Source organism: Chinchilla lanigera, unplaced genomic scaffold (genome assembly GCF_000276665.1).
Source record: "Chinchilla lanigera isolate Chin_1 unplaced genomic scaffold, ChiLan1.0 scaffold00099, whole genome shotgun sequence".
Classification (NCBI taxonomy): domain Eukaryota; kingdom Metazoa; phylum Chordata; class Mammalia; order Rodentia; family Chinchillidae; genus Chinchilla; species Chinchilla lanigera.
Genome location: NW_004955500.1, coordinates 6,707,510 through 6,722,177, shown reverse-complemented (window position 1 = coordinate 6,722,177; position 14,668 = coordinate 6,707,510).

Genomic DNA, 14,668 nt, shown 5'->3' with positions numbered 1-14,668 from the left:
TTTCCTGTGGCGGGGGGTTGGTAGGGCTCAGGAGTGGGGGGCTCGGAGTAACATAGGAGATGTGTTACAGACATCCTCAGGCTACCCCTGACGATGTTTGGGGGCCTGGGTTTCTGTTTGAGGCTGCTTCCCCCAACCCCTGCCCAGGGGAAGCAGGAAAGGGGGTGCTGGCCAGGAGTCCAGTGCTGAGGCTAGAGAAGGAGGCTAAGAAGGCAGTGACAGGGGGTGGGCAGCACAGCAGGAAGCCTGGTCAGCAGGTGACCCTGCCGGGTATTGTGTTTCCTTATAATATTTTCCCCTGTTTCTGTGGAAACCTTCCCTGGGGGACCTAGGCCTTAGGGCTGCAGGAAGGTACCCCCAGACAGCCCTTTCCTCAGAGGCCTGCATATGAGGAGGAGCCCCCAGGGAAAGTTTGGCCACCTTCTAATTTTTGTGGCTCCCTAGGACCGGGTTCTGGCTTGAGGAGCTTTGGCATCTGCTGGGGGAGCAGGAGAAGGGGGTACTGGACTTCGGGGAGGGCTCTCAGCAGCTTGAGTCACTAGCTTCGTCCTCTGCCTCCCCTCCTCCCGAATCTCTCTCTGTGGCCTGCTTCAGCCTCAGCCAGGGGAGGTGGACAGTGGGCTGCCTGGGGCGAGGGGTAGGAGTAGGAGTGGCAGAGGCGGGAGGGATGTTTTCATCAGCAGAGCATAGCTCCTTGGGTCCTGGACCGGTTCCCAGTGGCAAAACAAATTCAGGATAGCGTCTGCTTAGTGTGGGTCTCCGTGTGACGTGTGCGCTGGGTGTGTGCTGGGTGTCTGCTTGCACCAGGCTGTGTATGTTGTGGCGGATCTGTGGCAGTTTGTGATCCATGTGGTGGCTCTGTGGTGGGTGTTTTGGTGGCGTGGATGCATATAGTACAGATGTGCAGCATGTGGATAGCGTACACCTTTGCAGTATATGGCTCTGTGGGGGGTGTATGAAGTGGGTATTTTGGGGCTATTTACCTGTTCAGCAGTGACTTTTTTTTTTTCCCTGGTACCGGGGATCGAACTCATGACCTTGCGCTTGCCGGGCAGGCGCTGTGCTGCTGAGCTAAATCCCCAGCCCCAACAGTGACTTTTTAATAGAAGTCCAGATACTCATTTGCAAAGTGCCACCTACATTGTCCTTAAATGCCAGGTCTTAGACCTTTTGCTTTAGAGTGACAGAGGGAATGTGTTACAAACATCCTCAGGCCCTGTTCCTTTTCCTATTCTGACTCAGAAATTGCCTAAGAATCTCGAACCTGTGTGTGTGCGCGTGCGCTAGCGATCGAATCCAGGGCCTTCACCCTGAATTACAGCCCTAGTCCCTTTTTGTTTTTTGAGACAGGGACTCACTAAGTCGCTAAATTCCCCAGGCTGGACTTGAACTTGTGATTCTGCCTCAGCCTCCTGGAATGCTGGGATTACAGGCCTGTATCACCACAGCCAGCCAGGGATCTGGATTTTAAACATGCACTTAGGTGATTCTGGTACAAACTATTTTTTGTTTGACGAAACTGAGACCTGCAGAAGGAATGTAGCTTCCCCAAGGTCGAAGGGCTATTAAGAAGAGCCATTTGGGTGTGGTGAGGCATGCCTTTAATCACAGCCCTCTGGGAGGCTGAGACAGGAGGATCCCAATTTTAAACCTGGCCTGGGCAACTTAATGAGATTCCTCAAAATAAAAAATGGCCTGGGGATGTAGCATGGTGTGAAGATCCTGGGTTCAATTCTCAGTATTGAAAACAAGAAAAAATAAAGAACCAGGACACAACATAAGCCTTCCAAGACCTGTCTGGACAGGATTGAGCACTCACACATGGAGCCACACAGTGTGACGACGGGGCCAGACTGGCCCGGTGTAGATCCTGAGCCTGACAGGGGCTGGCCTTCCTTTCGGGGTCCCGGCCTTCCTGACCTTGTTCTTGTTACGTCCTGCTTCCTGCTCCTTAGGCAGAATCCTGGAACTGGCGGGCAGCAACCCTAAAGGTCAGCGTTGGTGGCCAGGGGTCCTCGCTCCCCAAGCTGGCTGTTCAGCTCTGCGTCCACTCGTTGGGTGCTTGCTGAGAGTTCTGTGTACCACTTCCTGGGCTCAGATGAGCAGTGAAGACAGAGCTACAGCATCTGACCTCAGGGAACTTCCACTCTGGCGGGCAGACGAACGAGAACAAGGTAGCGAGTCAGGGAATGAGTCTGTGTGACTAGTTACGCATCATGATAAGGCCTGTGAAGGAAATGAACTGGGTGCAACAGTCAAAAACAAGTTGGAGCTTCCTTAGGGCGGCCATGGGAGGCCTGCGGAGAAGGCCACGTCGATGCCCTCCCCCAGCTCTCCAGCTAGCCTGCCGAGCCCAGCCCAGGACTGCCTGCCTCCGCGCGGGGATGTGGCCCGAGCCGGGCTGAGGATGAAAGCTGAACCGCTAGGCTGTCTCCTGGCGTGAAGACAGCAGAATTTCCTCTCCCCAAGCAGCACCCAGAGGTTGGCAGGTGGACGGAGGCACAGAGGGCCTAGGCCAGGCTGCTCCGTCGCTTGGGGGTTGAGTCAGGGCCCAACAGCCTGATGGAGTGCTGGGAAGGAGGCAGCCTCTCTAGGCCCCGCGCACCGCCCCGTTCTGCCTCTGCTGCCTCACCTTCTTCCCCGCCTCGCCATCTTCCCGCCGGGAAGGACCCTGCCGAGTTCCCCCTCTCTGAGTCTAGCCTGACGGCCTCTGTGGTGAGTGGGATTTTGTACCTGGGTCAGCAGGCACCGAGGAGAAAGGGGGTCAAGCCTGGAGACAGTCGGGGTCCCAGGAGAAAGGACAGAGCCATCAAAACAGGGCTGAGGCCGGACAGAGGACGGAGCGCAAGACAGGCCTGAGGCTGCCCTAGCAGGGCCCAGGCGGGAATGGCCGTGGAGGGGACCTGGCCCAGAGGCCCTCTGGCTGGGCTCTGCAGAGCCTCTCCTGGGCCCTTGGCATCGGCTCCCCAAACGGGATGGGTCTCGGCCGGGAGGGGTGTGCTTCAAACCACCTGCTCTTGGTCTATGGAGAGAAAGGCCCCCTGGGGTCCACCTGCAGGCCCGCCTGTCACCCCTCTCCCAGGGTTAGCTTCCACATCAGCGACTGGAGTACAAGGTTCTCGCTCTTGGCCGGCACAGCCTTCTGACCTCTCACCTCCAGCCTCCTCCTTCAGAGGTTGTCCCTGGGAGACCCAGAGCTGCTCTGCAGGAAGGTGCGGCCCTTTCCTTAAGGACCTAGGATTAGAGGAGCCTCAGTAGGGGGAGAGGGCCACTTTGCTGCAGCTGGCCCTGCTGAGGCTGTGGTCCTTCCACCTGGGCCTCTTCCGGCGGCTGCCGCCACCCCAGACACAGTGCCTCCCAGACCTTCCCTGCCCAGCTGCACTGCAGGCTCCTAATGAGGAGGTGCTAGGCTGCAGTCCCTGCGCACCCGGTCGCCACGCCACTTCCTTTGCCCATGTTGCCTGCAGGGATGCTCAGAAATGCCAGGCTCTTAAGGCCAAGCTCACAAGCCGGGGGAATGCGGGGGTCCCGTTTCCTTGCCGAGCTCCCGTAGAACGCTTCTTGTGCTCTGGCTCCCACGCTGGCCTCCAGCCTGAGGAGTCTCCTTCCCCCTCCCCAGCCCCCGGGACAGAGGCAGGAGGAGCAGGCAAGCTGGGAGTCATAGGTTCGGAAAGAGTCCGGGGTGGGGGAATTTGGCAATGGGGCTGTAACCGGCTTGTTTTGCTTGCCCCACAGACCTGCGCCAAACGTCCGGGGCATCCGCTGTGCCCTCCGGGGCGTTCAGGTTGTAGAACTGCTCTCAGAATGACGGACTGGTGGCACCCAGTTAGGGCAGGGGCGTGGGGGGTGGAGGGGGCAGCCCCAGCCCAGGGGGAGCTGGAGGGTTAAAAATAGCAACAGCCGGGTTTCGGTTAGCAAATGTGGAGGCGGGGAGCTGGAGGCGGGGCGGCGGTGCAAACAGGGCTGTGCTTCCCCTGGGTCGCTGGAGTGAGTCACCGTGGGGATGCTGAGGAGGTGCAGGCTTAGCACCACCCCGGCAGCCCCCCGGGCTGTGGTCTCCAGGGGTCCAGAGCCAGAGGAGGTTGTGACCCTTCCTTGCAGGCCTTCAGCACCGTCCTGAGAACTAGGCCAGGGGGTTGTGCGATTTGGGGGAAGAAGTGTGCCGTCCCGAGGCCTAAGAGCTGGGTTTGAATTCCAGCTGAATGGCCATGGGACCTTGCGAAACGATGCTGAGGGTGCCGAGTGTCCCTTTCCTAGGCTTTTCGGGGATTTTTTTCTCACTTGCAAGTGTAAACATTTGGTGGATTCCCTGCACATGCTAGTTAGCACACATCGGACCCTCGTGTCCAACCTGTAAGGGCAGAGGAAGGAAGAACGCACAGCCCTGGCAGAATTCTGTTTCCCTGCAAACTGAGTGTGACCTTTGGGTACCTTCCCTGTGGGTCTCACTTTCTTCATCTGCAATATAAATGTAACTGTAGTTTCAGTCTCACAGAGCTGCTATGAAAATTAAAAGAGCTAATGTAAGTACGATTAGCTCGGAGCCCGGCGCACGCCAGGGGATGTCCATCGCTGTCACTGATGCTGTTGTTCATGTTTCTGAAGGTCAGGCATAGGGAATGTTGAAGACACGAAGAGCTGAAACTGGCCCAGCCCCAGTTCACAGGAAAACCAGGCCAAATTCCCTGCTCCAGATTTCCCCACCCATAAGGGCCTGGAAGAGCAGCGATCTCTAGCCAGAAGTCACAGGGTGGACCCCTTCTTCTTCCTTCACTCCCTTCCCAGTGAGGCAGGGTGCGGGGGACCCCAGCCTTGAAGCCAGCTGGCACCGTGGAGGGACAACCATGTTGGCCTAGGGAGGGGCAGGACAGGCTGCCCCCGACGGCCCCGCTGTGGAGTACCTTGCCAGCATCTGCTTCGGTGACCTTTATCTCAGCCACTCCCTGGCAGCTCTTAAGAGGAATATGAAGCAGAGGAGGGTGGGCAGGTCCTCGATGTCAGCTGTGAGTATTCCCAGCACCGCCGCCCTGGAAGGAGCACGAGGCCTTTCTTTCAGGAAATGATGATGATTTAGCCAGCAGGCACTCGTTAAGGCCTGACTTCATGCCTAGCCTGGCCTAGGCCCTCGGGGTGATTCGGGAGAGGCAGAGGGTGCAAGGTTGTGGGTGACACAGAACTTCAGAGATACGAACTTCAGAGGATACAGGGTCCAAGAATATGTGGAGGCGGTGAAAGCCCCGTGGCCTAGTTCTCACGGGAACCTGAAGTCGGCTCGACTTTGCCGCTTGGCTGTGTGATCTTCATTTATGAGCGTGTGTGCGCGTGTGTGTGTGTGCGCGTGTGTGCGCGCGCGTGTGTGTGCACACGTGTGTGTGTGTGTGCGCGTGTGTGTGCATGCACAGGCACTTCTGTGCACTATAGATAACAGACAATACGGAGAAGCAGACGTTCAAGAATAAAAAGCGCCCCATATGCAGTACAAGGTCACGGCCATGGTGCACCCCTCCCCACTTTGCTGAGTGCCCTCTGAGGTTGTGCTTTGTACCCAGTGGGACCCCAGTGTGCCTTATCAGCCGGCAGTCTCCGCCTCCCGCAGCAATGAACGAGTCCCCAGGTAGCTGGATTTTGTCCTTACAGTTTGTCCAGATTGGTCCCTAGGACCATGTGTCTGTCTCTTGGATTCCCTGAAGGCCATATAAACACGCTGGCTGGATTTGTGATTGGGACGATCCCTCTGGAATCGGTGTCAGGAGCAGTCCCTGCTGTGTTAGGGACTTGGGACACCTGGTGAATCTGTCCAATAGAGCTCTACCATCTTCCAAAAGCAGTAGGCCAAAGGAGGGGATAGTGAGGCACAGTGGGTCGGGGACCGCTGAGGTATCTGCTGTCGTCGATACTAATACGGCATTGCCCTGCGTGCCAGCATGGGCTGGTCTCCAGATTCCTGTTCGCTTAGTTCTTATGAATGCCCCATCCCTAGGCCAGGGTCTGCACAGTGGCCTCCGCCGGCCTGCTACCCAGATCAGGGTGCCAGTGGCTGTCTGGCTGTGCACTTCATCCAGGAGCGTACCCTGAGGGCGGGTCTCTCTTCTGCACTTCCACCTGCCCAAGGCCTGCTGGGGATGGGGCCTGCAAGTGAGAGAGAGAGGCCATCTCCTTCCAAGGGAATTCCCTCCTGCTCCGAGGGTGACTTGCTCCGGTTATGCAACTCGAATTTTCTACAGGGCCTGACAGTTTCCAGAGCGTGCTCACAACGTGTGGTCCTCCGGGGCAGCCCTTAAGGTCTGCTGGTGTAGTTATACCCTGCTGGAGGCAGCTACAGGAAACACAGTACAATAGTAAAATGCACATTTGGTAAGTAGGGAAATTAGGAGATGAGCAGGGAAGTGAAGATGGGCTGCCTCCTGGAGACAAAGGCCCGTGAAGGGCGCAGGCCGGGATTCTGATCCCTGCTGCGGCTGTTGAAGTGCTTTGGGTGGAGCACAGCAGTCTGTGGGCGTGCTCTGCCTTGTCGGGCTGCTGCGGGGACTGTGCGGGATTGTGAACACCGGTGACTGGTACCCTGTCAGCATTGCCACCTGCTTATTATTACTGATGTTATTTATTAATAACGAGAACCGTATGGTAATTATTAACATGACAGTGCGGACATTTCCTGGTAGACTCAGGGATGGGCAGAGAAGCCCACGGCTGGCACGGGCAGGAGGAACCCACTGAGCACAGCCCAGGCTCTGTGCCGCTGGGGGAGGCAGACCTGTGCCTAGCAGGAGTGGGGTGCGGCGGGGGGGGGGGGGGGCAGGGTCTGGCTGACTAGCCCAGCCAGGAGAGCAAGGGAGCGCACGCGGAGCCTCTGCGCAGAAGGAGCCACCCCGAGAGGCAGCCCCGGGGCGGTGACTTTGCTTCCTGTTGGGGCAAGCTCTTGAGAAAGACTGGCCTGGACTGGCTGCTGCGAGGGAGCAGCTGGTCTAAGTGGGGCACAAGGGGGTGGGGGCGGGGCAGAGCGCGCAGACGCGGCAGAGCCTAGACTTACCCCACGCTCAGATGGTCTTCAAATCCTGCCTACTCAGGATGTTTGGCTTATGATAAGAAAGTCAGTGGTTAGACTTCACGGTGAACTTCCTATCCTAGGGACTGGAGATCCTGGAATAGGGAGTTGGGAGTGAACTTGGGATGGATGTGTTTGCGGTTCGCGGGGTGGGCTAGGATGGGGAGCTGCCCGCCCAGGAGTCGCCCCAGGCTCAGGGCACTGCAGGAGTGAGCAGAGCAGTGAGGAGGAGGCCGCAGTGATAGGAAGTGGGCGCCGGCTCGCCAGGCCTGTACCCCCAGGAAGCAGGCGGTGGGCATCCAGGAAGAGCTGAGGCGTGCTCTGCGAGGCCCCGGCAGGTGGCAGGGCCTGCGGGAACCATGGAGGCCGGCCCGGCTGTCCAGTGAGGGCCGGGGCTGGGAACTTCAGCCAGGTCTCTACCATGGGGAGAGGCGGTCAGGGTGGACAGAACATCTGGGGTAGGGGGACCAGGAGCCAGGAGTGGGCACCTTCCCACCCCTGGGGAGCTCGAGCGCCACTGCCATGGTTACGTCTGCTTCCTGTTTGATTCATCTCAAACAGGGCAGGGGGGGGCGGTGCTGACTCCCAGCGCGAGTCACCGCTGCGTGGGGCTGTTTACAACAGCCGCGTGTGGGATTCCCAGAAAGAGACTCCAAACCGGACATCCTGCGGCTGCAAAATACCCAGGTGTCAAGGGCTAAAAATAGCTGCCCCTGGGCCCCAGCTGCCACCTAGAGGTGGCGGTGGTGGGGAAAAGGGCGCATTCGCTGCGGAGGAGGCCTCCTCATCCAGCCTCCTGCTCTCTGGGCACGCAGGGCCCCGGTCCCCTTGCTGTGGGCCCGCAGGAGGCGACTGCACGCAGAGCTGCTCACCTGCCAGCCGAGCCTCCCCCAAGGCGTGGCTGGTGCCACCGCGCGGGGAAACCATGCCGCTTGCTTTGGGACGTGCGTGAGCCTCAGAGGGACTTGGGAGCGTCTAGGGCAGGACGTGGGTGGGTACTGGGAGCGGGGAACACGGCCCCCTAAGACGCGGCCTGTTGCGAGCAGCTGGTTGCAGCCCGCAGTCTCAAATCACTGTTTTCTGCCAAATCAACAGTAGCTATAAGTCATCTTCTAGCTTGTCCTCCTGGATACCCAGGGATGAGCGGGCAGCCTCCATCTCCTGGTCTGCAGTAGGCTAGGGATTGCTTGTGGCTCAGGCTCTGAGGGGCCTTGAGAGATTTCCTTCTCACGCTGTGTCCATCGAGAGCTTGTGTTTGTCCTGCGCCTGCCAGCCTATGGCAGGTGCAGGTGCTTGAGAGAGCATGGAAGCCACTCTGTGCCAAGTAACCTCAGACAGGCTGCCTAATACTGCCGAGTCTCAGTCTGCCCATCTGTGTAATGGGGATAAAAACCTCATTACCTTATCATGAGGGTTAGATAGGTCAGCAAATATAAGGCACTTAGAAGAACTTGTGTTTGCTTACAAAATTCCAGGTGGAAGAGAGGGGAAGGGACTGGTGGGGAGAGATGGGTGAGCGAGTGTATCTGGGAGAAGGTGGTGTTTGGCAGTGCTGTGTGGTTGGAACTTGACATTGAAGGGAGAACGTTCAGGAGGCAGATGGGGGTAACTGGGAACCCTGGGGGGCCCTCGCGCGCTGGGCGCCCTACCTGGTACGGCTCAGCGGCTTCTGACGTTGTTGTCTCCTGTGTGCCTGGGGGCAGCTGAGCCTGGACAGCTGAGGTGGTATTTCTGGCCCAGTCTCAAAGCCAGGGCCCTCCACATCGCAGACCCCGGCCTCCCTGGGGAGGGAGTCCCCTCGGGGTGCCACATGGGCCCTGCCGGCACTTCTGGATGAACCTGGGCAAGAAGCAGGGGGTGCCAGGGAGAACTTCTGGAAGGGAGAACACCAGAAACTTAGAAAGGTGATTCTTGGGACGTTCTAGGCAGTCTGGGGTGAGTGAGAAACTTACACTTTTTTGCTTGTACTTTCTTGGGAGCTCTTGGGATGTTTTTAGGATCCGTAGGTAGTGTATTTGTAATTCTTTTTTAAGACTGTGGGTTATGTGTGAAACATCCTCAGAGTGAGAATCGGGTGTCATTCATACTTCCATCTCCTCCGCCCTGAGCTCGGGGACCGCCGGCGGAGGTCGTGTGCCGCATCGGGGACCCCCTCCGACCCTGGCCTGGCCTCACACCTTCGCCTCGCTCCTTCCTCCTCCGCTGGGCGAGAGATTTGCCCAGTGATCTCTCACACCCCTCGGCTGCGCTCACGTGCCGGGAGCCCCTCCGGGAGGAAGAGCCCTTCCAGCCTCAGCGCCCAGCGCTGCGTCTCAGGGCCCGGGCACAGGGCAGCCCCGAGGTTCCTCCTCCTGTGCTTGCTCTTGGATCTTCCTGAGCCACGTCACCTTCCCGCTAGCCCTCCTGCCCAGCTTTGTCCCGCTGTCTACTCTCCCCACTGCGGCTGGGCGCGCCTTCCCGCTGCTTCCTCCTTGGCTGCTCAGAAGACTGGGGAGGTGGGAACAGCGTCAACAGGGACGTCAGAGACGTGGAGAGCGGCATCTGGGGGCAGTGCTCCCGGGGAAGCCCTGCTCCCCAGCGCAGGGCCTGAAGCCTCTGGCAGAGCAGGGGGTCAGCAGGGCTCCAGCTTCCGCCCAAGGTGTGCAGCCCGTGGGGGCCAAGTCACGCCTGTGGGTGGCTCCATCCAAGGCTGGGGTCTGAGGCAATGGGGGAGGAACGGGGAGAGCCCAGCTAGTTCCTGGTGCTCGTGGGGTGGACCTGTGGTGTGCGTGTCTAGTCCGGAGCTTGCTGAGGGCAGGCTGGGCCCATGGAACACAATTTGAGGAACTCGTAGTTCTGGATGAGGTCAGGTGCTCTGGGTCAGGAAAGGTCCAGGTATCCCACACCAAGCGAGCTGTGTCATAAGCCTGTTCTTGCTTACCTCGTGTCTTGTACTTCTGGGCACTCTTTGGATTTTTTTTTTTTTTTTTTTTTTTTTTTTGAGACAGGGTCTTGCTATGGAATTCAGGTTGGCCTTGAATTCACCGTGTGTCCCCGGCTGGCCTCAAACTTGTGGCGATCCTCCTGCTTCAGCCTCCCAAGTGCTGGGATTACAGGTGTGCGCCACCACGCACAGCTTGAATGTTTTCACGAAGTGGGAGCGTAGCAGGAACTCCAAGGAGAGACACTTACTTTGGTCTGATCCTAAGTCAGTGGTAACAGCCCTCCGAGAGGCGGGGAGGCTGATGAGAAGAGGGGGCCCCATGTTCGAGCCAGAACCGGGTGCAGGTGTGCTTTCTCACGTTCAGCTACTGACGGGACCATAGGTTCCTTTCCGCCCTCCGGGACACGGAGTGCCGTTCCCACGTCCTGCCTCGGTTGCTCTGAGCCGCTCTGAGCTTGACGGCCTCCTTCACAGAGCCAGGGAGAGGCGTGAGAAGCAGGTTCTTCCAGGTCATCTGGAGGCCGCTCCCTGCCAGTGGGCACGCACCTGTGCGCGCGAGCCTTTTCTGAACGGAGTTGATGGCAGAGATCGCCACCGCGAAGCGTCGCCTTTGGATCTGGGAACAAACACCGCAGAGTTCACGGGCACTGATTTTTCTGCTCTCCAGAGAAGCACAGCGTCCAGAAGTCTGTGGTTACCGAGGGAGCCAAGCGCAGAGCACCTGGCTCTCCTGCGAAGCCTGAAGGCTGCTGACAGCCCTGGGGCAGGGCTCAGACCTAGGGAGAGAGCGTCCCCGGGAGGTCGGGGGCCTGAGGCCTGGCACAGTCTCTGGGAAATGAGCCTGGAGCAAGTCCAGAAACCTCTGTGGACGCCCACGACCCCCGCTGTGGGGTCACTGTCCTGGAAGGGAGTCCCCTGCCCACCAGCACGGGCACCCCCAGGTGGCTCCTTCCTGACAGATCACACGGACACACAGTGTGCGTGTAGGGGACGTGAGCAGGGAGAGGGCGGGGTGAGCCTCCAGCGGATGGGCGGGTGGACCGTAAGGGTGGGTAGAATTGGAGCAGCAGAGCAGCCTGTCCTGAAGGAACTTCGCCGGCGGAAGTGTGGGGCGCTGGCACTGGAGGGCCGCGTGCGCCTCCCCGCGCTGTGGCTGCCCCGAAGCACAGGCCCGGCCAGGGAGTGCTAACTGCCGCCCGCCCTTTGAAACGTCCTTCCTGCCCCAGGTCTGGCCTGAGGAGCTCCTGTGTGTCCACCAAGCGCCCTCCAGGCAGCCTCTGTCCTTTCTGTCCCGGCCCTGAGTGGGGTGGCAGGAGGAAAGGTGTCCACCTAGGCAAGGTGCCTTAGGGTTCACCTCCGACCGCCCCCTTCCCAGCGTGCCTTGGGGTGCCCTGTGGTTTTTCCGTTGCTGACCAGTTTGGGGCCCTGCTTCTGGGTTACCTGTGTGTTGAATGGATGGAAGGCCCGGAGCTGGGCTGAGGAGCCTGGGAGAGGGGACTGATAAAGACAACTTTTTTTGCTCAAAGTTTCAGAGAAAAAAAAATTGAGTGAGTCGCTTCTCCGAGACAGCAGCAGCAGCAGGGTTCAGGAGGGGGCAGTGCGAGAGAAGTCCCCAGCATGGGATTCTTGAGCTGTGACCTCCAGACCCAGCCCCGTCATAGCTACCCCCAGGTCGGGCCTGACCCAGGCCTCTCTGTCCCACTCCCTTTCTGTCCCCCGTGGGAGGCCTCAGAGGCCCTGGCTCCCTCCCCAGTGCCCTCCGCAGCCATATGCCCCGCTCTGGCCCCAGCTCATCTCCCAGGTGCTTCTCTCCCCTGACTACGGGAGCCTGCTCTGGCTGCCCAGGGAAGATTGTATCTGACCACTCGGAGGGCTCAGGGCATCGCTGGCTGAGCAGAGCCTCCTTAGGTTCTTGCTGTGGACTGCGTCCAAGCAGCTGAGGTATCTGAGCCGCTCAGGAGTAGGCTGAGGAAGGGGGAGCTGGGACCCCTCTCAGCCAGGAGGTAGCAGGGAGCCCCTGCCCTGTCCCTCTCTGTCACCCTTCACTCTGCCTCTGTCTTTCCACAGAAGGGGCTGGGCGAGCCTGGGGGCCCCTACCCAGGCCCCTGGCACGAGTATGTGTCAGGCTGAGGGAGATGGCGGTGCGGGTGGGAGAGGAAGGCGAGAAAGGACACGGTGGGCAGGGCTGAGGCAGGGCGATGTCCCGGGCAGGGGTGAGGAGTGGGGATTAGCGAGGCGTCTCGGGGCGGGCTGACCCCAGTGCTGGGAAGCGCAGCAGGGCAGGGGAAGGCGGGCGCTCCTCTCTTCCGGCTGGGTGTAGTGAGACAGAAAGGAGGGCAGTGTCTATGCACAGACCCGGCGCCGCGTCAGGCACTGGCGATGGTTCTTGCTGGTTCACTCACTCAGTCCTCTGCTGGCCCCGCAGCAGGGAAGGACGCCTCGGGCTGCTCCTGCCTGCGGTGAGCTGGTCCTCTCCCCTCTCCGTCCTGCCGGCCCCACACACCCTCCGCTCGGTGACCCTGGGAAGGGCTGGAGTGGGCTTCGTGCTGCTCTTGGCTCGGGAGTGCCCACAGGCCTGGATCTGCCCGGAGGGCTGAGCTCACCCCTTTTTTAACTCCAGTCAATGTCCACTGAGGACCTGCTGTGTGCAGGACACGCAGCCTGATGGCAGGGAGCCGTGGAAGGCCGTGAGGCCTCCTCGCGTCATCGCAGCTGTCCAAAAACTTCAGGCAGCTTGGGGAAGCAGGGCCCACAGATGAAGAGGAGAGCGGTGCCAGACGAGAGGAAGCTGGTACATGAGTTCACCATGCCTTCAAGATCCACTCATGGAGCTCATCTCTGGGCCAGGGCACCTTCCTCGGCATTTCGGGAGAGCTACGGAGACCTGTTCATTGATCCGTGTTCGCTGATTGTCTGTCGTGTGCCAGGTGCTATTCTGGGTCTGGGGATTACGAGCAGTGGACAAAACCACGTCGCTGCCTGTGGAACTTCAGCCAGATGTGTACTGCCCCAGAGTGCCTGCCACACCGTGCAACCGCCGGACGGGATCCAGGAGGGAAGGGTGTGGGTACCGGGCCGGGTCTGGGAACACGGAAGACTCGGGCCGGCTTCCGAGCAGTGGGTAGGATTTGGAAAGGTAGGACGCAGGAGTGAGGCCGTTGTGAGCAGCAGCTCCGAGGACAGAGCTGTGTGGGCTTCTGGGAGGGCAGCGTCTGCTGGCCGAGGTGGCAGGCGTGTGTGCAGGCGTAGGAGGCCACGTTGAGACAGGCCACGTAGGACCAGAGTGCGGAGGCCCCAGGGCCACTGCACTGTGAGGGGCGTTCGCGCGGCCCCGGCCACGCCTTTCTTTCTGCTCTGGAGGGGCGGCGGCTCTGAGTGCGAGGGGCACGGCCCCTGGTGAAGGGCTGCTCCCATTCTGCGTGAGGCCAGAGCCTCCGGCCTCAGATGTGAGGGGGCCGCCCGGGTTTGCCCGAGCCCTTTCAGCAGGGGCGTCACCCAGGAGGCCGGCACACTAGCACCTGTGAGGACCGAGCCCTTTCGTGGGGCAGGAGTGTGTTGGCACTGGACACCTAGACTTGACCAGAAGGGGGCTTGGATCCCTTGAACGGCCACGTGAACAAGGGCGGGGGAGCCCAGCCATGCACTGTCCATGGTGGCCCACGTCGGGTGCACGCCCGTCCCCGGGCCCCGCGCAGCCAGGTTTAAGGTGGGGGCCTTGTGCTCGGCTCCTGTCTCCGCGATGCGTCATAGCGACACCAGTGTAAACCCCTTCTCCTTGGCACCACTAGTGCATGACCTGGGAGAGGCTCCTGCGCCGCCGCGCCTCAGCCTCCCAGAGCGGCGGGGGAGCTCTGCACAGCACACACGGGAGCTGTTAAGGTCCTTAGCAGGGGTTGGTGGGGCCTGGAGGGTGCATTTCAAAGCACCCACTGTGCAGTGGGTGTTCTGCCAGGGCGAGTGTCCCTCGCCCCAGGCCAGGGGACAGCAGTGGCTGCTCCGTGGAGGAGCTGGCTGTGCTGGCGTGGACCCTGGTCTGGTGGCTGGCCGTAAACAGCCTGTGCTCCCACGGCCTTGGCAGGGTGCTCCAGGCATGGGCAAGAGGATCACGGAGAAGAGGCAGCTAGGCCTGCCATCCTCCCAGGTCGGGCGTAGGGCTGGCGCAGAGGGGACCAGTGAGCTGAGGAACCCGCCCTGAGACGGGCCCTGCAGGCTCAAGGTGGCCCAGCAGGGCTGGCTGTGGGCTGCAGCGTTGCTTCTGAATCCTAAGGCCTTGGAGAGGGCGTGGAGAGTGGCAGTGGAAGGCCTCTGAGGCCCTTTGGGCTGGGGCGGAACGGAGTGGGCCTGTCTGCCCGCGTGGTCACTGCTGTGGGCCCAGCTCGTTAGAGGGCAGCTGGGCAGATCCCCTCCTTGCAGGGGTGCGAAGGGAGGGAGGGGTAGAACCCAGCGCAGACGTCACAGGGATGCCGCCCAGGCTCGGGGAGGAGCGTGTCTGTGGGAAGGCACTGTGCTTGTGCCAGTCGGGTGGCTCTGGATGTACGTGCAGTTGCGTCGGGAGCATCTGCTTGGCCAGGCCCCTGGCCCAGGTGAGAGCCAGGCCCGTGGAGCTGAGCGCGCTCGCGGACCTGGGGAGGAAGAAGCGAGGAAAGGGCCCCTGGAGGGTGGCCTGCTATGGCTGATCAATCCGAGGAGGCCGGCTGGGG